The following is a 26,416-nucleotide window of genomic DNA, read 5'->3' on the forward strand; positions in this document are numbered from 1 at the left end:
TCTGATGGCAGAATTTAGACTTTTGGGTCACTAGTTATAGCCCATTGATGTTTCAAGGACACAAGTATAAGTCATACTTTTAAGGTCTTAAGAATGGAGAAATATTTGTCCTTCAATGTGCAGTTGCCTGAGCTGTCCTTGCTGGAACTGTCGCTGGTTACCCCTTCTACCCCCACAGCAGGGTACAGGTCCCTACTCTGGGCTCCCACTTCACCCCATGGTGACCTCTGCCCCTGCATTTATTACATCATATTGAAATGATGTGTTTGCTTTTCTGGCTTCCTCAACCAATTATAAGCTTTTAGAGGTCAGGGATCCTGCTCGTATGACCAGTTTTGGTGATCCCATCTGTCCTTGTGACCCACGGGCTTAGCAAAGCATCTGGCAATTGGCAGGTGTTCAGTAAATGTTTGTGGAATGAATAAAGGCATATCCAAACTCTAGGGAGCCAAGAAGCCATGAAAGAGGTAAAGAGGGTCCACTGGACCTCCAGAATCCAAAAGGTTTCAAGCCAAGAAGATACAAAGATAGATCATAGTAACAGCTTTGCAGGAAATCTGTGAGTCCCTAAACAGGCATTAAATATTCCTCAGACAGTGTTTCACCCAATTTCCCTATAACCCTATGAGGTTGATAGTATAACCCAACTGTTTCCATGTAGGAATACAGCCCTAAGAAGATCTTCATCAGAGATACTCTCTACAGATCTCCTGCTCCTGCCTGGAGTGATACCTGAGGCTTGATGGGTTTCTGTTTCTGAGCATTTTCAGAAAGGGGAGGAGGATAAGAGAACGCTGCTGTTCAATGCATGCCCACCTTGGATCGGGGTCTGGGCTGGGTGCACACCACACACCCATTTTTATTTATGCTTTTAGGAATCCTGAGGGCACTCTATTGTCATCCATAAGAATTTAATAAATGAAGAAACCAAGATTTAGGGGATGAGAAAAAGTGGCAATGAGCTCAGGTCACAGGCAGGTCCACAGAACCTGATGTATAACTGGCACTTGGTAAATACGTATTGAATTAAATGGTCTGGAATTAAACTGAATATTCCCTACCCACAACATCAAATTCTATTTTAGGGTGCCTTGTTTCGGCAGGCCTGGCAGAGTAGCGCCCTCAATCTCTCTTTAAAAGGCTGCAATGAGCCCCAGGAGCCATTTGGAGAAGTGTGAGCAAGAAGTGGTACCTCCCACATGAATCACTGTGTGCGGTGGTCATGGATTTGGGTTGAGGCTACGGCCTGTAGGCCGCAAAATCTCATCAGCCTTGTAAAGGGAGATGTATTTATGCAAAAGTCTTGCCAGTTGGACTGCACAGGGCTCTTTTCTCCCAGAACACCTTAGCAAGGCAGTTCTGGTGGTAGCAAGGGTGGCTGTGAGCCAGCTTCGAGCTGTGTGCAGCGCCCCCCCCCCAGAACATAATTGGAATGTTATTTATTATATTTGACAGAGCAGCCTATGGCACTTGGATGCCTGGGTCTCCAGCAGTGGTCCAGAGAGGAACGGGGTAATCATGTTAAATAACTGAAGATAATTTGCTTTTTTAAAAAATGTGCATATTGGTTGTCCCTTGCCTAGAAATATCTCTCAGTGAGGGAATGATAATTTTGGATTTCTGTAGCTTGCTTGGAAATTAGTCCTTATAACATTTTCAGTTGGTGGCAGCAAAAGTCTGTGCAGTTTAATATCACCAGATTTAATATTTTAATTGGAACATGAACTAGACATTCCAGTGCATGAATCTCCCTGAGAACCTTGCCATCCCCTTATTCACTCAAGTAATCCAGTCATGGAGTTGGTTTATAGTCAACAAGAAAGTCAACTGGAGGTCCCACCCTTTGGACTATTTTTCTCTTCTCTTGAGTATGTCAAAATGTTATAAATGTCAGTTATTCCCATTCTCATGGCTCCGGCGGACTCAGTAATCAGTAACTTCCCCAGCTGCATAACAAATGCAAGAGAGAGGAGAGCTTAAGAACTTGAAAGCAATTACAGCCAGAACAGTTCACCCCTTTTGTTTCTGCACGTCTTTTGCAAAAGTCCTTTTCTGCTACTGTTCCCTCAGCGCCAGAGTCTACTTCCCCCTTAGAAGCAAGCAACAGCTTGCAGCAAGCTTTTGTTGACACAAATTCCATGTTGCCTGGTGCTTTTGTTTGTTTCACACATAATTCACATTTTTCTATCTTACATGCATTTTTCATAGCCGGTCCTGAAGCAATGTCCTGGCTTCCATCTGAGACTCCCTGTCTGGGGTCAAAGCCCTTGCAGATAACTGGGTTAAGGGTGTTGATGGAACACTCAGCAGGACGGAGCTGACATATTAGAAACTATTATCCTGCAACACAGAGATTAAGAATCACCTTAGATCAGACTCTAAACCAAACAAACAAACAAACAAAAATGAGCAATTGCTCAGGTAGTCCAATTTTAAGGACACAACAAAGAGTCAAATTTGCTGCTTTTCTATTCTTTTCTAAAAGAGTTTTTAAAAAACTCAGAGTGGGAAACAGAAGGAAAGTGTCAGTTTTGATTGAGTCTTGGATGGGACTCCAAGGGAAGAAGGAGAAAGGGAGGACAGAGAATAGGAGTAGGGGACATCATCAGTGGCACAAATGACATTTGTAAGACTTGCCAAAACTCCTTCAACCATTAAGGAAATGTCCTAAAAGTGAAGACCACCTTTCTATCTCCCAGCTCAAGGATGCTTGAAAAGAACTTCTAAACATAGCTTTTTTACTTACAGCACTGATTTCAAAGAAGTTAAGAATTCCAAGACTAAAAGAATCCTTAGAAAGACTTATTACAACTTTCTTCATAATGCAGGGCTCTATTCTGCAGCATCTCCAACAACAAAGACACTCCATTAATAGTGGAGTGTCTATGTAAACTCACTCTTTCACAAGGTTGTTCATTTCCTTATTCAACACTCCTCTGTGACCAAGTTCCTCCTTCCGTTGAGACAAAGCACAAGATTTTGTTTCCCATCAATGAGTGTATATTCTGCCTTAAAGGAACAAATCCCTTCCTTTGAACGTGGCTAGATTACATGATGGTTATCAGAGTAGGTTTTGCACTCATTCTGTCCTCAGTTCAAACCCCATCTCTGCCACTTATGTAACTTTGAGCAAGTTATGTCAGTTCTCCAGTTTTTAATTCATCTGAAATATGAGCACAATAGTTGGATCTGCGCCTTTAGTCAGGCTTGCCTATAACAGGGATGATGGTGGCAGGACCACATGGCAGAAAAGAAGTACCAAAGCATGAATCAGGAGATCTGTGTTTTGCCCTAAGTGGTATGTGTGACCCATGCAAGGCTTCCTACAACTCAATCCTCCCTTTCCTAAAATGTTACTCATAACACTTGCCCTGCCTATTAGCATCTGGGTGCTGTTGTAGAGACTGAATGCAAGCATGTGACTTGGACATCTGTGACCTGTAGACCTATGGTACAGCAACAGTGCAGGCCAAGGAAAACATTCAGTACTCAATGACAAAATTGTGCTTGTGCTCTCTGAATGAAAGATTAGGAATTGTGGGTTGAAGAGGCTTTCTAGATGATGTTTACAATTCAGTAGGCTATCTGGAAGAACAAAGTCCATAGAAGCAGCAGGCCTGTGCTGGAGCTGCTGGAGAAGGAGCTGAGGTGTAGGGAAGGATTTAGGTGTTACCTGTTATAAAAGAACTAGAAGGGCAAGAGTGATGGGAAGAGCACATCCCTGGGCTCCAGAAAGTATTTAGTGGTTGTCTCTGGGGTGCTGATCAAAGGAACTTCAAGCAGAGGTGAGTTAAGAGGGGCTTAGTGTTCTGAGAGACTGGGCTGCCTCTCAGTCAGCTTCCTTCACCTTGCTCTGATTCCCCAAGATTCACTTCTTCTTCAAGACCAAACCCTAACTGAATCTTCCCCCAGAAAGTCTTCCTTCAAAAAAAGAAAGAAAAGAAAAAAGAAAAAGAAAGAAAGAAAGAAAGAAAGAAAGAAAGAAAGAAAGAAAGAAAGAAAGAAAGAAAGAAAGAAAGAAAGTCTTCCCTCAAGTCTGGAACAATGAGGATTCTACCTCTTTTCTAAAATTTAAGCCATAAGAAACTTAACTGTAGAAAACAAACTGAGAGTTGATGGAGGGATGTGGGTGGGGGTGGGCTAGATGGATGATGGGGATTAAGGAGGGCACTTGTGGTAATGAGCACTGGCTGCTGTATGGAAGTAATGAATCACTGAATTCTACTCCTGAAGCCAATTTTACCATGTATGTTAACTAACTAGAATTGATTTTGATGAAGTCCCAAAAGTTCATTTTCGCTTTTGTTTCCTTTGCCTTTGGAGACATATCTTGAAAGAAGTTGCTGTGGCTGATATCAAAGAGGTTACTGCCTATATTCTCCTCTAGGATTCTGATAGATTCCTGTCTCACGCTGAGGTCTTTTGTCCATTTTGAGTTTATCTTTGTGTACGGTGTAAGATAATGGTCGAGTTTCACTCTTCTACATATAGCTGTCCAGTTTTCCCAGCACCATTTATTGAAGAGACTGTCTTTTTTCCACTGTATATTTTTTCCTGTTTTGTCGAAGATTATTTGACCATAGAGTTGAGGGTCCATATCTGAGCTCTCTACTCTGTTCCACTGGTCTATGTGTCTGGTTGTTTTTTTTTTTTTTTTAAGATTTTATTTATTTCTTTGACAGAGATCACAAGTAGGCAGAAAGGCAGGCAGAGAGAGAGAGGGAAGCAGGCTCCCCGCTGAGCAGAGAGCCCGATGTGGGACTCGATCCCAGAACCCTGAGATCATGACCTGAGCTGAAAGCAGAGGCTTAACCCACTGAGCCACCCAGACGCCCCATGTGTCTGTTTTTATGCAAGTACCATGCTGTCTTGAATTGAAATTTTAAAAAATTGAAATAAATAAATAAATAAATAAAATTTCTAGAAGAATTTTAGTCTGTATGAGTCATCTAGCAATTATGAGTCTAAAAGATAACTTCTGGACGATGTACCTATTTCCATCTTAAAACAAGGTTCGCTAACATTTTACAGGTAGAATATATTAGGTTCTACTACTCAGCCACCTATCATCCCCCTGGAGCATACATCAAATGTTACATAAAAGGGGTTTCCTGCTCATCTCCTTCCTGTTTCAAGCTCCTCACCCCGACTCTTAGTCTTGCTTAAATGTCTGAAATAGCGGCCAGCATCCTTTGCCTACTTTCTTGTTCTTCCCCCCATCTCTCCTTGGCGGCTCCTCTGCCAGTACACTGCCTCATGGAAAGATTTTCTACCAAGCTTGTTCAAGAAGACCCCAAAAGTTTAGAAAGAAACCATGGGGTCCATTCTGTGCCTCTCCTTTATCTTCTCCTATGCTCATAGCAGAGCAGTCCACAAGCTTGTCACTTCATAAAGACTGGTAAGTTTAATTCACCTTTAAAGAAAATGGCAAAATGGTCAGTGGAAGGAGGACTGTATGTGAGAATGGGTTGAAGAAATGAGCCATCAATGGCTTTCCCTCAGTTACAAGAGTGGGTCTCACACATGGCAGGTTTCAATAAATATCTGTTGGATAAACTCTGGAGAACCAAAGCAAAATGAGGAAGTATTGAACCCCCCAAATGGAAAAGTGTGTAGGACAAAACTAAGAGAAGCACTTGCTGACAATGGAAAAATATTTCGTTAGGCAGAGCCTCTGCTCTTAAATTCCAGCTTGAGTTTACAATGCAATGTATGTTGATTGTAACTCTCCTCTAACCTCCTGAACTTCAGTCCTCCATGACAAAGGCCCTCCTCACACCGAGCTGTCCACAGCACATTAGGAAGGTTGCCAGTGGAGGTAAATAGAAGTTACCATGGATGACCATCACTTCCATACCACCTTCCACCTTCCCTTAGCCTAGGTCCAGATATTTCCCCAGGAATGCTTTCAGAACAGCAGACTCTGACCCAGTCAAAAGTCATTTTGCTTAACTCAGCTATGAGTTGGCATTGGAAGACTCCTGTCCAGAGACGTAGGGGTTTATCATAATGGGAACTGGGATGGACGAACAGCTCATAAGGATAAGAAGACACATAGGGCAGTGGATAATCTCTACCCTCAAAAGCTACAGTCATTCTGGGAAGCCCAGCACCCTGTTTACCCTTAGTCATCATTGTGCCTACATTCCCAGCCCTGATACACCTCTTTCAGATCTGTTCTTTTCCCATTTGTGTGTACATATCACACACGGACCTCCTACACAAATGCCAAGCTCATGTTTTTGTTCTTTCTTATAACAATTATTTAAGAAGTGCCTTCTGTGTGCATGGCATAGCACTAAGTGCTCTCATATTTTGTATCAGTCATTGCATCAGTGATGATAAGATGACTATTGTTATCTCCATTGCACTACTAAGGAAACTTAAACACAGAGGAGCTAAGTCACTTGGCCAAGGTCACACAGATCATATAAAATTAGATTAAAATCCACATTTTCTGAAGCTAAGACCGGTGTTCTTTTCTTTGTATCATACTTACCTTTAGCCAGTGTATAATAATACTTAAGAATTTAAGATAATAGCTATTAATTATGAATACTTATGAGTGATGAATCCTATAGTAGGAAAGACTTATATGATTTATATATTATATCCAACTCATTAATATATAATTAATATATATCATTAATATATCTTAATATATTTTAGTCCTGAGGCTAAATATGAAATTTGTTTCCATTTTGTATCTTGACAGTTATTCATTTGTCCTAGCAACATTTCTGACATTGTTTCTTTCCAAACATCTACTGAAAGATACCTTTAATGCTTTCCATCTATTTTGCAACCTCCCTCCCCAAGCCAGTACGACCTTACTCTTTCCTTCTCCCAGTTGCAGCCCACAGGACATGTATGCAGCCTCAGCGGTGGTAATCCGTACATATTAGGGGTTCTGTGAGTTACAAAGTTTTTTCTTAAGTTCTAAATAGCACAAATTTGGACTTAGTGAAAATAGAACCCGTAGTTATAACCAACACATACATCTTGGGAAAGAGCAGAGTTTCCGGGGAGTTAAGATGACATCATGCAGGTGGAATATTTGGATCTCTACTTCAATCAGTTTTGACATGAATCTGGGAATAAGTGGCTATTCTCTGGCCCGATCGTCTGGCCTACAATCTAGTGGGTTTCGGATATGTGCAATTCGGGCTAAAGCAATCCAATGTGTCCAATAAAAACAAGAGCTTAAAATGGGAGACACTGACATCAAGTAGTGTGAAAACATGCTCTGTTCCAATAAAGACAGCTGAAAAATTCCCCCTTTTGTAACACTGAGCACAAGTGATGACATATTTGCTCTCACACTGAATTCATGAAAACAGAAAATTTTTTTGCAGACGATGAAACATCACTTGGTGTCCTCTTCCAGCAACAAATACTAGCATTTCACAACAGGTGAACTTTGGAAACCTAAGAGGTCAGTGGGAGAGGACAATTTTTCTAAGAACTGAGTTTTGGGGTCCTTCTCAGTGTTCACCCCAGAACCTTCTGAAGGCCAGTTTGTTCCTCTCTATCATTTCTGCCTGTTGCAAATTAAGTCTGAAATACCTTCTCCTGACATGTGGCATTTCACCTTGCTGCTCTTTCCCCATGGAAAAGTCTTGCCCATCTGTTTTGAGGCAAATTGGCATCAGAATCTGATTCCTCTTGGAAACTTTAGGACAGGACTGGTCATCAAGGCACATTAATCTCAACTAAACCTGCAACTGGACGCATGCGTCAAGTCCCTCACTGCCTGGTATGCAAGTGTTCTCCCCATGCACGCTGCAGTCCTCTGGTTTGCTCCCCCTTCCCTGCACCCCCCGAGCCCCCCATCCTGCTGCTGGGCAAGAGCCCTTAGCTTGTTTGCATATTTAAGTCTACATGGGCTCCTTTTTATCATTTGTTTTTCTTGGCATTTCAAGGCATGGTGTCCATTTTTGTTATGACCTTGACAGACCGAATTCTAGTGCCAACAGGCCACAGTGAAATGAACACTTTATATTTATAGAAGAAATTCAGAATATATTTTCTGCAGAGCCTAGAAATTTCATCACCAGGTGAAATACTGCAGGCAGGACAGTGGGCTTCCATTGTACTTGTGTGACCTTCAGAACTGGCCCTGATCTTTGACTCTCTCTCTTTCTCTCCCTCCCCACCTGCACATATACACACACACATACACACACAACACACAGCTAATTAAACTCTGATAAAGATGCCTGTTTAACCTCCATAACATAGCCACAAGCCTAGACCCTGAGTTTTGAGCATTGAAAACTAGCAGTTATCTTTAAACAGTTCTAAAAGTCTCAGAGCCCCAATCATTTCAACTCTGTCTATACAAAACATAGCCTAGGTTAGCTACACTCAGTTCTTTCTTTACAGATAGACAAATTTTCCCTAAAAATGAAAGGTTTTGGGGGGATTTGGGGCTCAGCAGTACATGTATTTTCTCACCAAAACATCTTACCTCCTGACAATTCTGAGACATAAAAGACTGCTCCCATACCCAGTTGTCAAATAACCATGAGTGAATACCAACATGGCACCCATGAGATGCCATGAGACGCCACCCTGCCTGTGCTTGAAAGCTACAAGTCCCCACAAGGAACATGAGATGAGCCCCTTGCTCTTAGGAGACTATATCTAGTTGAGAAGGGAAATCTTAATACACTTAAAACAATCAGTGTACATTCTGTGTTCCACTTATATTCATAACCATAAGTTTGGTTACATTTTCCAAATTTCTTTGATTATGGAATATATTATAAAAACTCACAGAGGATAGTTCTGATCAGGTGGAGCCACATGGGGATTTCAGAGATGCTAGTATTGTGCTCTTGTAATCTAGGTGAGCACCACTTGGGTACTTGCTCTCTATCAGTTGGTTAAAATGTACGTATACCTGCTCCAAAGTCCTCAAAATCATCTACAATGGTCTGAGAGCTGAGATATAACTGACTTTGTAAGTGTCACCCAACTCTGTCAGATTTATCTCCCCCAAATGCAGTTTTTTTTTCCTACTATAGCCTATGGAAGGGCTGAGACGGGCTCTCTCTTGCTCAGGATATTACCAAGTTCCAGCTTCTCTGAAAGACATCTTGAAGGCATGACTTCACATCTGTAATAGTTAATTTTATTTGTCAACTTAGAGGGTGTTTTTGAATGAAATTACTTGAATCAGTAAACTTCGAGCTAGCAGATTTTTCTGTCATATGGATGGGCCTCATCAAATCACTGGGCGGTATGACCAGAACAAACAGTTCAGCCTCCCCAAGCAAGAGGGAATTTTTCAGCAAACTGCCTTTGGACATCAATGGTTCTCTTGGGTCTCCTCCAGCTGGTCCACAGTGAAGATGGACTATCAGTATCCATAACCTCACAAGCCAATTCTTTATGATATCTCTCCATCTCCTCCTCCCCCTCTCTTTTGTTTCCCTCTTTCTCCGTGAAAATATATACGTATGTGTGTGTGTGTGTGTGTGTGTGTGTGTGTGTGTCCTCTATTTGGTTTCTCTGGAAAACCCTGACTGATAGAACATTCATTGCTACATACTAAATTATACCAAAACTCAGAGGCTTAAACTACAATTACTGTCACACAGCTCCTGTGGATCAGAAGTCTGGGCACCATGTCTACAGGGTCCCCTGCTTCAGAGTCTCTCACAGGCTGCAATTAGGGTCTCTGCCAAGACTTCAGTCTCATCCGAAGGCCTGCCTGGGGAGGGACCTTCTTCCCAGCTCCGTCGCATGGTTATCAGTAGAACTCAGTTGCTTGTCATTACTGCAACGAGGGATTCAAGTTATTTGTTGGCTGTTGGCCAGAGGTTGCCCTCACTTGCTAGCCATATGGTCCCTTCCACAGGACGGGTCATGACATGGCAGCCTGTTTCATCAGAACAAGATTACAAGAGAAACCAGAGAGAGAGGGCTAGCAAGAAGCACATCACAGTCTTTATAACCCAGTCATGAACATGACATCCCACCACTTTTGCCACATTCTATTGGTTAAAAGCAAGTCACCAGGTCCAGCCTAGTTTTAAGGGGAAGGCATGAATTCCAGAAGTCAGGAATCACCAGGAGCCATGCCAGAAGCTGTCTACTGCATCCATCCGAACTCCTCTTTCTCTATTTTTTTGCATGAACACTCAATGCAGCCTTGAGAACTCTCAACTGGCACTCAACACAACCTTTACCTTTGTCAGCCTATTGTTCTACCTACAAAGCTCTTCTTTGTTTCTTCCTAGCAAATTGTACCCACAGCTCTGGATATGTATTTCAAAAGTTGTCAGTTATCTCATACATGTGAACACTTTGACTTTAAAACATATACCTGTACCTTTCTAGAAGTGTGCTATCAAACTTCAGAAGATGTGCAGGTTCAGTCTAACAAGCCATCATTAGTTTCATCAGAAGAAATGTCACTGGTTCTAACTTTATTAGACAATCGCTGCTAGGAAATTTGGGCAGTTTGCTGGGGAAGCATCTGGAAACAGAGAAATAGCCATCCTTATCAAATTTCCATTGCTAAAACCATAATGGTAGAAACACAAGTCTAATTTCATTTGAAGGGAAACATTTTCAACCCTCAAGAGAATGACGGGTTTTAGATTCTGGTTCTGTCTCAGGGCGGCATTTTTGTTTTGTTATGGCCTCCCTTCCAGTCTACAGAGGTCGGTCCCATTTCAAAGAGAACAGTATTTAAGGCTGGTTTGCTGTATGGCAAGGGATTTGCGTGCTACCTCATCACAAAGATATTTATCCTTCTGAGTAAAGTGAAAAAATGAAATGGTACCAAATTATGCTTGCCAAAGAAAGCCTAAAAATCCAAATGAAGGTTCAGACATATAAAATTGCTATAATCCACAGGTTTCTCTCAATCCAATAGAGAGAGAGAGGAAGGGAGAGAGGAAGAGCGAGAGACAGACACCGAGTGGTAAATATTCAAGTTCCTAGTGTCAGGCTTTTAAAATAAAGTTCAGGGAACTAACAGTTTAATGTAGGGAAGTTAATTTTATTGCTATTATTCATGACATCCTCCTTCCCTTTGTTTTTCTCAGGTTTATCAATTGGTCTACTTTTATGTCATCTTTCCAGATGAATAGGGGGTACAGAAATCACATTAGCCATCACTTTGAATAACAAGCTTGGACACCAGACCTCAAAAGAAAATAAGAATTCAGGGACACACATGCACACAGACACTCACACAGCATTTTTCAACACAAAGGTATAAAGGTATGTATGGAGGAGTGAGAAGGATTCATGAACACTGACAGAATTAAGCAAGCTGCTGAGGCAGTTTCTTTGGCTCGAGCAAAGTTTGAGATTATTTTTTTGGCAAGAATTACATCTTTAGGGATGCCTTAAAAAAAAAAAAACCAATAGAGCTACAGAAAGAATTAACTCTTCAGTTGCTTCAGAAACCTTCTCTGAGTTGTGGACCCATTTGGCATGTCATAGGATTAAGATTGGATGGGGGGGACTGCAGAGGTGAGGAAACCAATCCTACCACTGTGGAGAAAGGTACCATGTTTATCACCAGTGTAAATAAAGCCCAATGACGACCAAGTACAGTAGGGACAAGCCCTGACATTCATTATTTTCTCTCTACCTAAAATGGAAACCACTCAGATGTAGACTGGGGAAGCCAACTGGATAGGAAGAGCAGTGGGAAAAAAAGTTGGTGACAGGCTATGATGTAAATAGACTTGTTGAAAATCATTTTGTCTTAGTCTTAAAGCCTGATTAGTTCTAGCATATTGAAATTTTTATAACTCCAATGTGCAACCAAGAAGTAGTTCTACATGTAATCTCGTCTTAATAATAGCTGCTAAGGGACTGTTAGATGAAAATTACAAGTAAAAAAGGTATAGATTCAGAAACAGCTGGTAGGAGGGATTACACAAAACCATTCCTGCCCCTTCCCTTCAACGATGGCTTCACACAAACCTAGGTCATCACTTTTTTCTGGTGTTTCTTCATCTCTTTTCCTGAGAGAATTATAAGAGTAAGATCAGCATATTAAAATGGGTAAATGGGAGTCTTTTCTTCGAGATGTTATAAGTGGTTCTTTGCATATTAGTTATTAGGGTAGTTAGTTGTTGCAAAAGAAAGGCTAGTAAATAACTTCCTGCAAAACTTCCTAGGGTATCAGACAAGCCCTGAGAAACTATTTACCCCAAGATAAAATACGCATGATTGGGAAGTGCCATGCACAGAATGAGGATGAAATTCTGAAGGTGCTGATACTAGTTGAGTATCTGTGAGAAAGGTATGCCATTATAGCTATTCATTTACATTTTCATGAAATGTGGCTGGAATTTCATATCTATTATATTCTTGTGCTTTTGTATTAAATCTAATCAGAATTAAAAACAAAAAGAAATCTGTGGCATTTCCTACTTGACCCAGCAATGAGAAGGGGTGTAGGTAAAAATCAATAACATTTTTTAAAAACCAAATCAATCATCCAATAATCAACTGTCTTATGTTGAACAGTTATTATGAGCCTGGCAGAGGGTGCAGCAATTGAAATACAAATACTATTTCATTTAATTCTCACAAAAAGACATGAAAAATGTGTTGCGTCTGTCTCATTTTACAGATGAGAAAACTCAGCTTTGGCCAAGTAAATGGTTTCATCAAGGATTCCCAGCTGCTGACTGCAGTACCGAGGTAGGAACCAAACTCTCTGAGGGCCAATTCCTCCTACCAGCCGTCCAGGGAAGACTAAAGCCAGGGTGCTGAGCCTCAACGTGATGCTCCTAAGAAGTAGAGATTCATGAAGTCCTTGATATTATATATGTAATGGGGATAGAAGATGACTGGCATTTGGTTTTACATGTTCTTACTTATTACAACCAAAATTTCCCTATTTTTTTTAAATATTTACATGGATTCCTTATACTGTTTTGTTTTGTTTTGTTTTGTTTTGTTTTGTTTTGCTCTGTTACTGGTTCATGAAATCTAAAATTCTTAGTACTGCTGATTCAAGGAGCACACAGTGTTTTCTAAATAATAAGAATTAGGCACAATGGTAGGCTACAAAAATAGCTAAAATCCTCCATTCTTCTCTGTATCCATGTCAGTTTGTCTTTATGCTGTGACTTTGTAATTCCTCCCAATGAAGGCTAGAGGTTATCTCCCCTCCCCCATGGATCCGCTGGGTCTGACTTGGCCACACATGCTGTGGAAATAATTGGTGTGCCAGTTCCCAGTTCAGGCCTCGAGAGACCGTGGTTACTTCTACTTTGTCTCTTAGAACCTGCAACCACCATATGAACAAGCTCAAGCTAGCCTACAGAAGAGAAACCAAGTGCCCACATGCTTCCACCACCCCAACCACCAGCGGTCAGTTATTCCCCAGAAACGGAATCATCCTGACTACATGTGAGTGAGCCCAGCCCAAATCACCAGCCCACAGGATCATCAGGTGAGTAAATGGGTATTGCTTTAAGCCTCTAAGTTTTGGGCTGGTTTGTTCCATTGGAAGGTCTAACTGATACAAGCACATTTAAATAGCATTAGATAGAAACTGGAACAGATATAAGATAATCTTGTCATTCATCAGAACTCTGAAGCCAATCTTGGATTAATTCCTTAACATATACATAAAAGGTCATTTTTTTAAGATTTATTTATTTATTTATTTGACAGAGGTCACAAGTAGGCAGAGAGGCAGACAGAGAGAGAGGAGGAAGCAGGCTCCCCGCTGAGCAGAGAGCCCAATGTGGGGCTCGATCCCAGGATCCTGGGATCATGACCGGAGCCGAGGGCAGAGGCTTTAACCCACTGAGCCACCCAGGTGCCCCATAAGAGGTCATTTTGCAATCATCTTTTCTGATCTTATTTAAATGTTGAAGAGATTTAGATATACATTGTTTTGAGAATTATGCAAGCTCACACATCTAATTATTGGTGGAAATAAGTCTAGAAATCTCAAACAATAGAACTATTTCTCCACATGCCCTAAGTGCACTAACACCGTCTGTCTATCAGTCTTTAAGTGACTTTGGTCTGACATTGTGTGTGGTACCATCAATTACCTCTATAATAAATGAGGAATAAATGAGGCTCCAGGAGATGTCTTTTGATGATCTGATGAAAGGAACAGAAACCCTACTCCTCATGGGCCAACCTACCCCCATTTTAATTTAGAAATATTTTAGAGGCAGTCTACCAGAGTAGCTAGGAGCTGGCAGACCCCAGTCTGGTGAACATGGGTTCCTAGTCCTTTCTGTGCTTGTTATGGCCCTGGAACAAGTCCCTTTCCCACTCAGCAGTTCAGATTCCTCATCTGTGAGGTAAGGGGGCTGGACGCTGAACTTTATGGCCCTCCCCATTCCAACAGCATCTCGGGCCTTTAATCTGGTCACTCAAGGCTTGGAAATGAAGCCCAAAAGATAAATGCATTAAACCTCTCTGGAGACAGAAAACCTGGTATCAACTTTAGTAAAGTTTAGCCTGCTGCTTTTCTGAAATCCAAACAAAAGAAAATTTGGTTTACAGGTGTTATTGTTATGGGTTATTGTAGGTTATTCTTCTAGAAATAAGATTTCTACATCTTTTTTCACTAAGGTTGCTTTTGTGCACACTAGGATCGTGGTTTTCCATGGTCAGTCATTAAATGGATTCTGTGACTTGAGTTAAAGCGTATTCAAGGATCCACATGGAAATAAAACCAGGCACATTGCAACCTCTATTGTGATATTTATCACTGATGGCGCTCACGTGACTGCAGAGCTCCATAAAACTCTGGAGGGGTTGCCTTCGCTTAATGGCGTCCTTCCCTTTCACTCACCAGCCACTTCTTATTGCAAACAGCTGCTTGGAAACGAAAAAACATTTTCTATTTCCAAGGGACATTGTTGGCTCTCAAAGTACTTTACTCATTTTATTTAACAAATGTTTAAGTTTAATCAAATTTCTAATTCCAAAAATGAGCCGATCTTGCATTTTGAATCACTAGCTCATGAGACCTGTACATTTCAAACAGTATAAAAGGAATCAAATTCAAGAGCCAAAAAAAGAGAAGGAAAGAAAAAAAAAAAGTGAAGTCTGTGGCTTCTATGGTGTTAGCTCACTCCTGTGATGTTTCTGCCACCCCCTTGACCAGCTGGCTTCTGCCCAGGCACCGATTCTGAGGAGACCAACGACCCGGCTTATAATGAAGGCTTCCCTGAGTTCTGATAGAAAGCTCATTTCAAAAAACCTAGGGAAACTGCATCAGCACCAAAGTAAGGGAGGAAAACAAGCATCATATAAACTTTATTAGCACTCTTTATAATGAAATAAACTAGGCTTACACTTCTTTTGGAGGGGAAAATGATGAACCCAAAAAACATACCGTAGTTTTACTTACTAACGTGCACTTGTAAAATGCATGGCCTGCTGCTTTACAGGCAGTAGCATATAAAATACTTTTTCCAGATGTGGATTCATAATTCTCCAAAGACTATAATAGTTATCATAAGATTTATGGAGGATAATTATTAATCACATTTTTTTCTCTTTTAGAGATCTGTTTAGTAAGATGAAAGAGAACTTTAAAACGTCATTTAAACCAAATGTAGATGGCATAATATCAAGTTACTCCTTTTGTTCAAATTATTTTTAATGACTTTATTTGTTTTACGGCCTCCGCAAGTCCGTACCAACTTGGTGGTAATGATCTATTCAGGAAATCTCTTAAGATTTTAAAAGTAAAAGAGCATGGAGCTATTTTAAAAATTAAATGAACTGAACTGGGTGAGTTGATTAGTGTTCATTTATTTGAGGGACATGGGAGCTACTAAAGCTCATTTTTTATAAGATCTGGAGGAGACAAATCTTGTGAAAACCCTAGCACACCAAACATTTGGGCAGCTTCCTCAACAGAACCTCAGAAACCCACGTGTGCCTGAAGTGCTACAAGTAACACATTGTTAAATAAAACACACATTTCAAACATGGATCCCTTTAATCTGGCTTAGATTATTAAAAACACAGCTATGCTAAATCCATATTGACTACCTGAGTCACATGATGAGTACAAAAGTCCAAGCGACCCTCCTTTTGTCATCAGTTTATTTGAACCAGGTTCTGTCTAAAGCTTAACACTGCCAAAGGAGAGAGGAAAAAAAAAGTTAATTGTGAACTTGAAGGGAGCTCATCAGTCCTAAAATAACTCCTCTCACACACCATCTCCCGATCTCCAACCCAGTGCTCCCCTGGCAGAGGTGCTTACATGGCAACAGGTGTAGACCACGACTGAATGAATAGTCAGCATATAGACTTGCCTCCCTTCTTCCATCCAGACACTAACAACAGCCCCCAGACTTTCCTCACCTCTAACAGAAGTATAGTAACACTTACTTTGCAAGTTATCATACGTGCTAAAATAAAAGGATGTGTGCGATTCATCTATATCCTGGCATGTAGTCAGTACTCAACAAAGAGGAGCTACTCTAATGATCACGTGTGTAAGTGTGTGAGAAGTTTGTCTTCATTTTGGAAGAGCAATACAGTCAAGTAGTATTTATGGACAGATGGGAAAATAAAAGGCAGAAAATTAACAGAAACCTTTGAATCATTACCATGTATACTCCAGTATTCTAGGCTTTGTAAGGGGCAACCAAATACATGGCGGGGGCGGGGGGAGTTTATGTGCCAATGTGTTGAAAATGTCAGCAGCGTTTTAAAGTGCCAGCAATACGAGACCCTGAGACCAAAGACAGACCTCGGTGTAAGCGGCAATTGCCACGTGAAGGGGACGGGCAGTGACTCTTGAAATTCAAAAAAAAAAAAAAAAAAAAAAAGGTTGAGAATGGATGGGCAGGCTATGAAGACTTCACCAAAGATGAACCTGAGCATAAGAAGGTAGGGAGTCTAGCAGAAAGGAACTCAGGGGCTTCTGATATCATCTAAGTGAAGCAGGTGCAGCTGAGGAGCTTGAGCAGTGAGCTGGCGAGGCCGGGAGAAATGGCTCTGAGAACCAGGCTCGGCTTCTATGTGGAGACACCAGACCTCTCTGAAACTCTCTGCAAGTGTGAAGGAAGGCTGTGGCTAACATCGGTATCAGTCCCCAAAGGAGGAGATGTTCTACATCTGATGAAGATCAGGGTTCCTAAGGGAACTTGCTTTTCCATGAGAAAGGAGCTCCCCTCTCCGGCATGGAGCAGCCGGTCAAGAAAGCAGCCCACCCACCACATCTCATGTATCCCTCAACTGCAACAGTCTCGGTGCTCTTGGCAATTCTCTCTCCATGAATCTGTCGGCCACACGGAACTGTGAGCTCCCTGAGGACAGGAGCTATTTTCTCTCTGTTTCCCCAAGATCTTGGATGGAATTGTAACCTGGGAATGTCTGTTGAATGGTCTCATTCTTGGCTGGAAGTCCAGTGGTAATGGTGATTATCCAAAGAAGGTGTTTACATACCAGGTTCTTATCCATGCAGAAAGTACCACATGGAAAGAGGAAAAGAAGGTGGGAAGAATGGGAGTCCTGAAGTCTACTTGGGATACAGATTAAAGCATTCTCTCATACCTCCTTAATTAGTCTAAGAGGGCAACCTGGAAGTGCTCATTCCCAGGACTCTTCTTAACCCGCAGCCAACTGACCATGGTGGCCTACTCAGTATCAAACCAGACTCCATCTGGATCATTTATCCTCCAGAGGAGGGACCAGACAGAACCAGATCATGAACGAGAGGCAAGGCATCTTGAGCACGTGGTCCAAGAGCCCTGTGCCCTGAGAGTGTACACGGGCCTGACCTCTACCTGAACCTTACAGTCCACAAAGAAGCTTCCTTGGACCATGGGGAAATATGCTCTCCTACTGGGTCAGCTGTCACTGATCTGGAAAGCAAATGAGTGCTCTGTCCGCAGGAGACAACAGACCCTCCCTTGCTAGAGGGAGCAGGGCTGGAAGATGATCTGAGTGTCACCTGGGCAGTACACTTGTAGTCACTGATCTGCCAACCTGGAGGGCCCTGCCCCAAGTATGAGGGAGAAGCTTCCAAATAAACTCAACATCTCTTCCAAGCCATAGCTCCTCCTTTCTTTACAAATGCTTCTTAGCTGAGACATGAATGAAAGCCAGAGGTTGACAGATGTGTAAAACAGCGAAGAAGCCATGTGGGTAGCAGTAAAGGAAGCGTCATGGGATAAGCAAAAAAATACACCAGCTTTATATAGGCAGTGCAATACTAGGCCAGGCTGCATGGCCCAGAATACAAGCATTGTAGACTTTCGGAGATGACAGACAGAGCAAGGATTGGGCAGATCCTCTCTAAGGAGGTGGAATGCCATCCTTTCCAGAACAAAATAGCCAAGGAAGAAGACCACTGTACACATCACTATCTCCCTTTTCTAAGCTAGGGCCAAATCATGGCTCTCAGAGGAGTTTACTCTAGTTAATGGGTAAAGAGAGTTTTGAATGAATGGTCAGCATATAGACTCACCTTCCTTTTACCAGCCTCCTCCATGTCTGGTTCCTCAGGGAAACAATAGTTCACACAAATATGTGACATTTTGTCTCAGGCAGTATTCTTACCCCTTTGCATGAAATAATTCAATTGGGGGTGCCTGGGTGGCTCAGTCGGTTAACTGTCTGCCTTCAGCTCAGGTCATGATCTCAGGGTCCTGGGATCAAGCCCCACATTAGGCTCCTCACTCTGCTTCTTCCTCTGCCACTTTCCCAGCCTGTGCTCATGCTCTCTCCCTCTCTCAAATAAATCAATAACATCTTTAAAAAAAAAAATAGAACTAAATTAGCTCACAAGTACCCTATGAGTTTACACTATTTTTATCCCCACCCCAGAGTCCAAGTACTATGAAGGTTGACAGACACCCTAGTAGGGAAGATGGAGTATCAAAGTGTGTTTATCTTCTATTGGCAAAGGACCCCCTTCTATCTTCCAGGACCCCCAGAGTCTATTTAAAAATTTTTTAAAAAGCTAAGTCTTAGCTCATCTCTGTTGAAATCCAGATAGTCTGTAAAGTTTGAGAGAATAAGTGGCATTTAACTCATTAGTCTGCACCTAAGACCACTGTATACTCTCTTCAGAGGCTTAAAGAACAGAAGTGAGACCAAAGGTGGGAGCTCAGGGCATAAATTTACCATCTGCAGTGAAATGAAATCTGATCCAAGGAGTTTCTACTTTGAAGTCTTCCTGAATCTGTGTGGGTTACAGGCCTGAACATATCACCAGCTTTGACAGGTGGCTTTATTTTTCATTTCAAAGAGGGGAAAAGAAAGGCAAGGAGACCAAGGGAACACATGCACAGTGGAGCTTTGAACGTTGCCCTCTGAGAGCTCGCAGACGCACTCAACTAAGTTCGGGTCACACGTTCAGAAGAGCAGAAGCAGTTGGGCTTTGGTCCATTCCAGACTTTTCCTTCCCCCGTCACAGCACTTGGGAAAGCAGCTGCTTCCCAGGTTCTTCCTGCTCTGAGTGCCCACGCTTCTCCTCGGCTCCTACTTGGGCTGTAAACCCGGCCCCCACTTGAGCCTGTGCTCCTGGGCTGGGCATCTTCTCTGTGACAGCAGCAGGCAAGAGAGAGCCCAACCGGAGGCGTAGCACTCGTTTCAGAGCAAATGACAGCATTTCTAAAGGCGGAAACTCAGCTGCCCTTCAAAAGCATCCATTCAGCCTATAGCCTGCTGGTTGCTGGTTACAACCCTGAGCCTGTCCAACCGATTACCTTCAATATCCTGAGCCAGGCAGGACCTAGAGGCGTGCAGATGGCCAGTAGCTCACTCTGAGTCTATGGCCTTTAACATGTGATTTAAATCCTACCTCCTTCAAAAAGGATTACCTATTCTTTACTCATGAAAATGCAGCAAAGCAGAGCCTGGGTGTTACCCAGTGCAAATTCAAGCAAACCCAAGCACGCCCTGGCCTCCACGAGCCTCCTCAGCAGGAGGCCCTCAGGAACCCCCTGGAAAATCTGGCACTGACCATCACCACATCCTGCAGTGTGAGAACCCCTCAGGCGGGGGGAACAAGAGAGCCTACTCCATGAGGCAGCACACTGGGTGGGAGAAGGAATTTCTTTGGGAAGACTGGATCTGGGGCATGAAATCAGACCAGGTGCATGGACCTACAGGGAAGGTGACACTCATATTGTCTTCTAGCCCAGCTCCCTCTGGGCCAGTCCTGAGTCCTCAAGAGGACAGAGAGGGTGGGTCTCTTCGACAATTGTGTGGCCAGAGCTCCTGTATGAGACGGAGGGCATCAAGGAGCATAATTCATGGGTGTCCTCAGCTGAGTGCTGGAGGGCAGGATTTGGCTTTGTATCTTTAATAAATGGCATTTATTTGACATTTTTTTCTGATTACAAAAATAATGCGTGCTCATTACAGAAAAATTGGAGAACATGGAGAAGCATGAAGGGAAACAAAAATCAACCAAAATCCCACCACTCTGGACATTGTGTTTTATTTACCCAAATCTTTCTTTTATACTGTTAATATACTTTTCAGAAATAAAAAATACTTTTTTGTAACCTATCTTTTCCTTTAGTAACATTGCAAGAAACGTTTCCCCGTCAGTCTATATTCTTCTACAACAGGGACTAAGACCCATTCTGCATACCTGCCATAATTTACTCAGACTTCTTGTTGACCATCAGTTTAGTTCTACTTTTTTATATTATTAACAACACTGAAATGAACTTCTTGTATGTACAACTTTGTGTATATCCCTGATTATATCCTTAGAATAAAATTTTAAAATACAACCATGAGAAAAAAGTGTTTGCATTTCTTATTTTCAAGATTTTTGTTACTTGTTCTAATTTTAAATTGACTGGCAAATCCACTTGGGATTTCTCAGTTAATGCCCTTGGCTTCCTGGAGACTGGAGGTGACTCTGTGTCCTAGGTTCCGATGGCAGCACCTCAGGGTACTCTAGGAGTCCAGCTGCTTGCTGCCAAGAAGAAGCGGTGTTAAATTAATGTGCGATGTCATCACCCAGGGTGGCCCCTTATCTCATCACTGACCCTCTTGAATGTTCTTCTCCAGAGCATGGATTTGGGAAGACCTGGGTTTGGATATCTGCTTCTCTTATAATTTTGTGACCTTGGGAAAATGACTGCATCTCTTTTTAGTTTCCTCTTAGATTTGTTAGTGCTGTGACTCCCTGCTGAGCACAACCATCCAAACCCTGCCCATTTGCAGTTTATGATGGATTGACTTATTTTATGATTGTGATCAAAGCTGAAGACTTTGGGTTCTATGCTCTCCAGATAGGAGAAAATTTTACTGTATCAGAATTTGCTTGGTGTTGAGAAGTGAAACAGTGATGCGGAGTCAAAGGGAATTAGAGAAAGCACCTTAGGAATCAACAAGTGCGGCTAGTTGAAGTGCAGCTTTGCAACAGGAGAAGCCAAGCCAGAGAGACGTAAGGATCAGCCCTATTTGTAAATTTCCATCATCAGTCCTTACACTCTGGCTGTTTTCTAATAGCCTCCTTCACCAGTATTATATAGCTCTCTAAAGCAACAGAGCAAACGGGAAAAGTAAATGGCACTTCCCACAGAACTTGAAGCATGGAAGGATGCGATGTTTGACCTGCCAAAGGTCTTATGGGAAACAGTGGGAAGTGTGAACAATCCCCAGGGCAAGAGGGATGCAGTCTGTGGGCCATCATTGGCTAGACCTGGCTTTTTATGGGTCCCATCCTGGCATCATCAGGAGCTGAGGTAGGTTTAGCACAATTGAGCTCTCAGTTTTAAGCACACTGATTGCTAAAACAAAAAGGAAGCTCGTTTGTTTAACAGTAGTTTTTAACTACAAATCCAAAGCATTTAAATCCATCTTTAGAGATACTTTTATTTCTAAACTTAAATTCAAGGGAAAAATTATCACACGGATCTTGACAGCATACATCCCAGTCTTCACCTCCGATCTCTTTTGAGCACAGAAATGCATTCAGTGAAACTGAGAGAACATCCCTCCAATGATACGATTAACTACTTTTCAAGAATAACTGGAGATTCACAGTGCCCACAATCCTTTCTCCCTGGTGAAGAAGAATCCTGTGGCTCATCCTCATTAAAAACCCCTTTCCTGAAAATGAAATAGGATGAAATCAAAGAGGGAGACAAACCGTAAGAGACTCTTAACGATAGGGAACAAACTGAGGGTTGCTGGAGGGCAAGTGGGTGGGGAGATGACTGGGTGATGGGCATTAAGGAGGACACATGATATAATGAACACTGGGTGTTATATATAACTGATGAATCACTAAACTCTGCCTCTGAAACTTATAATAATATACTATATGTTAATTAAATTGAATTTAAATAAACAATTGAAGCAATTAAAAAATAGATTCATATAAATTAGGTCCTATTTAATATGCAAATGTGAGAAAAATCAATCATGAAATTTGAAGATTCATTCATTGACTGAATCCAACCAGACAACTGTAAAATTAATGATATGGAAAAAAATTCCCTTTCCTAGGAAATCAGGGCTAAGACATGCCTCAAGGGCCCACATACTCATCTATTCATCCATTCACAACTTTTTCCTAAGGGCTATTCTAAGCCAGAAGCTGGATTAAGGCACTGGCCAACAGGAACTGATAAATTACAGATGGAAGAATAAGATAGGGGGCGCCTGGGTGGCTCAGTGGGTTAAGCCGCTGCCTTCGGCTCAGGTCATGATCCCAGAGTCCTGGGATCGAGCCCCGCATCGGGCTCTCTGCTCAGCAGGGAGCCTGCTTCCTCCTCTCTCTCTGCCTGCCTCTCTGCCTGTCTGTGATCTCTCTGTCAAATAATTAAATAAAAATCTTTATTAAAAAAAAGAATAAGATAGGACCAGAAAAAAGCAAACTGATAAACTGTAACCATTTTCACCTGTGAATCTCCATATGCTAGAGTTGTGGAATCAAGGTCCTTTAACCTCTGTGCAACACTGTTGCCTTCACACCAGCGGGAAGCTACTTAGGCTAGGGGTCTAGGTGGTATCTATGTTACCTGTAGTGTTGATGGTGCCACTGAGTGTTCAGTAAGTACTTGCTGAGAGAGGGGCTCACGTCCTCTCTGAGCCATTAGGTCTTTCCCTAAACCTGTGGATGTATTGTCTGACCCCTTCTGGAGCCAGGATCACAGCCTTCCCTTAGTCCAAACCGCCTTCGTCTTCCGGGGCTAAGACAACATTTCTTTTCCAAGCCTGACTCCCAGAGCCCCATGTGTCTCTGTGTCACCAGCCCAGTGCGTGCCTCCAGCTTGCAGCAAGAATTGAGAGAAAAGCAGCAAAGTGGGTCTTTCTTTTTCACTTTCAGCTTCACAACAGAGTTTTAAAATCAATACTGAAATAGGAGCGCCTCAGCGGCCCAGTTAGTTAAGTGTCAGACTCTTGATTTGAGCTCAGGTCATGATCTCAGGGTTGTGAGAACAAGCCCCTCAGTGGGCTCCACACTTGGCGTAGGCCCGCTTAAGATTATCCCTCACCCTCTGCCCCACAACGCTCTAAAATAAATAAATAAATAAATAAATAAATAAGCAATAAATATTGAATTACTGATTTAAAGTAATATTTAAGGTAAATACTGAACTCACTAAATTAACAGAATAAAAACCTGATTCTGTTAATGTAGTTCCTCATTCCTCTCTTTTTCTTTGATATTTTATTTATTTATCTGAGAGAGAGAGAGAGAGAGAGCTCACAAGCAGGGGGAACGGTAAGCAGAGGGAGAGGGAGACACAGATTCCGGCTGAGCACAGAGCCCGATGTCGGATTTGATCCCAGAACCCTGGGATCATGACCTGAGTCAAAGGCAGACATTTAACAAATTGAGCCACCCAGGCACCCCCTCATTCCTATTTTTAAGGAAAAAGTTCAAGCCTTTCATTCTAGGCACTCATACCACAGCTAGAATTCTGGAAAAAGTTAGGAAAGGCACAATACGTAGTATAATTATTCCTAAAACCAAGCCCATAGGAAGAACGTCCTTGTGACACAGAGTAGTGTAAGATGAGCTCAGCCAAAGGAAATGGAAAAAATGAGGTACATCAGGAGCCATTTTGGCCTAGCACAAACTGGCTTGGCTGCCACCAGCATGGAACAGCGGCTCCCATCTACGGGGAGCCCTCTGAGGCCCTGAAACTTGAGTGCTACACACAGAGTCTCATGGAGTCCTCAGCAGCAAACCTATGGGTTATTATTATTCCCTTCCCACAAATGAGGAAACGGGAGATTTGAGAGGCTAGCTTCCATATTTGTAGGTGACAGAGCTGGGATTAAAATCCAAGTCTGGAGGCGCCTGGATGGCTCAGTCCGTTAAATGACTAACTCTTGGTTTTGGCTCTTGTCATGATCTCGGGGTCATGAGATCAAGTTCCACACTCAGGGAGTCTGCTTCAGATTCTGTCTCTCTGTTTCTCTCTCTCTCTCTCAAATAAATAGATAAAATCTTTTTAAAAAAATTCAAGTCTCCCTGAGTCCATTGCTCAAGATCTTACTATATTTAACTACTGCTTTTTTTAATGCATAGGACCAGATCCTTTGATTTCTATAGTCCATTCCCAATACAATGGGTTGCATCTACTACAAAGCATGCTTTGGTTGTAGTTATTAATGATGCCATTGCGCTTCATGAAAACGGTTAAAAACAATCATTACTTTTGATTAAAATGACATGTTTATGTCATTTTGTAAATATTATATTATTAATTGCTTCAGCACCTCTATGAGGTAGGCATCTCCTTGTTTTACAGATGGGCAACCGAAGTTCAGAGAGTTTAATGACTTGTACATCTGTCTACCCACCAGTGTTAGGTGGATCCAGCACTAGCACGACCCTGAGAGTGACCCCTGCACAAATGCTGTGCCCTAGGTCTCTCGCTTGCCACACCCTAGGCTCTGCCCTGAGGCCCAGCCCCTACTAAATTCAGTTCCCCTGGTTATGCAGGTTATACTGCTTTCTGTCCTCCTGTCAGATACCAGTGTTCCCCATCCACTGGGAAAGGCTGGCACAGTAAATTAATGAGAGTAAGGAACCCTGAACACAAATACAGCCACAACTCCAAGACTTGGTGTGAGAGGCAGCTTCTTCGTGGGCCCTTAGGCTGGAAGCTTCTTGGAGACAGCAGCTGTGAATCATTTATCGCCATAAATGGCCTTGGCTTGATGCACAGTAGATACATGATACTTCTTGAATGACAAATGAACAAATAATCAATAAACACTTGTGAGTCTGGAGTTCATGATCTTCTTACCTAGTGCTTCCTCTTTCAACTTGTTCTTGGCATTTGGAGAAGATAGAAAGAACCCCAGGGAGCCTTGCTGAGCCCCAGACCAGGTAGGAGGTAAGAGGGGCTGTGTACTGCCAGCTCCCCTTCCCAGCCTCCCTCCCTGACTCTCTTGTCTCCCTGTTCTTGTTGACTCAGATCCCTGACCCCAGAGGTTTCCCTCTGTCCCCTGAGAGGGGACTGGGGAGGTCTTTTACAGTTCCAGGAAACCATTCACCTCCACTTCCCAGTCCCAGATTATTCACTGGGAAAACTGGGCCCTTTTCATCTGGGATCCAGGGGTTGCCACCACCCCCCCCACCCCGGAGAATGTTAAGATCCAATTTTATATAAAGAAGGGCTTCTTGTATTTCTTCTTTCTATTTTAGGGAGAAAGAGAAGGAAGATTGATCCCAGTTTTCAACATGGATTGAAAATGGAGTTTTGCCAATTTTCTACATTTTACCCTGTAGTTCTCTGCCAGCCAAGGTAGGAGGGGAACAAGCAGCCTGTGTTCCTGGAGCATTTTTCTGAGAACAGGAAAATGTCAGTGATTTGGATAATTGAATGTCTGGATTAAAATTTACCTACGCCACATCTTTGAATAAAAAGACTTTTGATTAACCAATATCAGCAAAGCAAACAGGATGATAAAGTAGAATTTCTGTCTGATTTAATGAAAAATCTATATTGATTGTATACATAAGTAATGTTAATTGTGATCCAATTTAATCTCCTTATTAAAACATATCCCATAAGACCCTCTACTAATCAGGAAACATTTATTACTCTAGTTTGGGTATGTAACTGGCCTTCTTGGGTTTTGTTAGTTTTGACAATTCTGAGTTCAGTTTTCCTCTTGTCAGAGACTGCTGGCACCTATGAGGTTTCACCACGGTTTTACCTGAGGAAAGTTCTCCTGGGAAGGGCCTGCCAGGGACTTATTTGTCAGGACCAGCCTTAGCCTGAGGAACGTGATGAAGCTGCCTGGCTCTCTGGGTGTCAGGGTGGGCATGCTGTGGGCTGTGAAAGGGGTTGGAATGTAGATGGAAAGGTCTTTGGACAGAATTCCAAGAGCAGATGAATCTCCACTTTGGTTTTGCAATCTTCAGTAGCATGGAGATCTTTCAGCATGCTGCTTTACCTGATAAAATTTTTAAAAGAGGTGAAGAAATTGGCTTGTGATGCAATAA

At 42.3% G+C, this 26,416-nt stretch overlaps 1 long non-coding RNA gene across 5 annotated transcripts; it reads left to right on the forward strand.

Moving 5' to 3' along the window:
- The first annotated feature begins 318 nt into the window (after positions 1–318).
- Positions 319–25,923, forward strand: LOC125109717 (uncharacterized). Of its 5 annotated transcripts, none has more exons than XR_007130353.1 (6): positions 319–559; positions 11,098–11,238; positions 12,608–12,678; positions 13,265–13,435; positions 25,216–25,301; positions 25,613–25,923. It is a non-coding gene; the product is annotated as an uncharacterized LOC125109717 (long non-coding RNA). The 5 variants fall into 5 exon arrangements; XR_007130352.1 differs by lacking the exons at positions 25,216–25,301; positions 25,613–25,923 and adding exons at positions 12,150–12,274; positions 20,347–20,402; XR_007130354.1 differs by lacking the exons at positions 25,216–25,301; positions 25,613–25,923 and adding an exon at positions 24,905–25,198.
- Positions 25,924–26,416: the final 493 nt, after the last annotated feature.

Source organism: Lutra lutra, chromosome 9 (genome assembly GCF_902655055.1).
Source record: "Lutra lutra chromosome 9, mLutLut1.2, whole genome shotgun sequence".
NCBI lineage: Eukaryota > Metazoa > Chordata > Mammalia > Carnivora > Mustelidae > Lutra > Lutra lutra.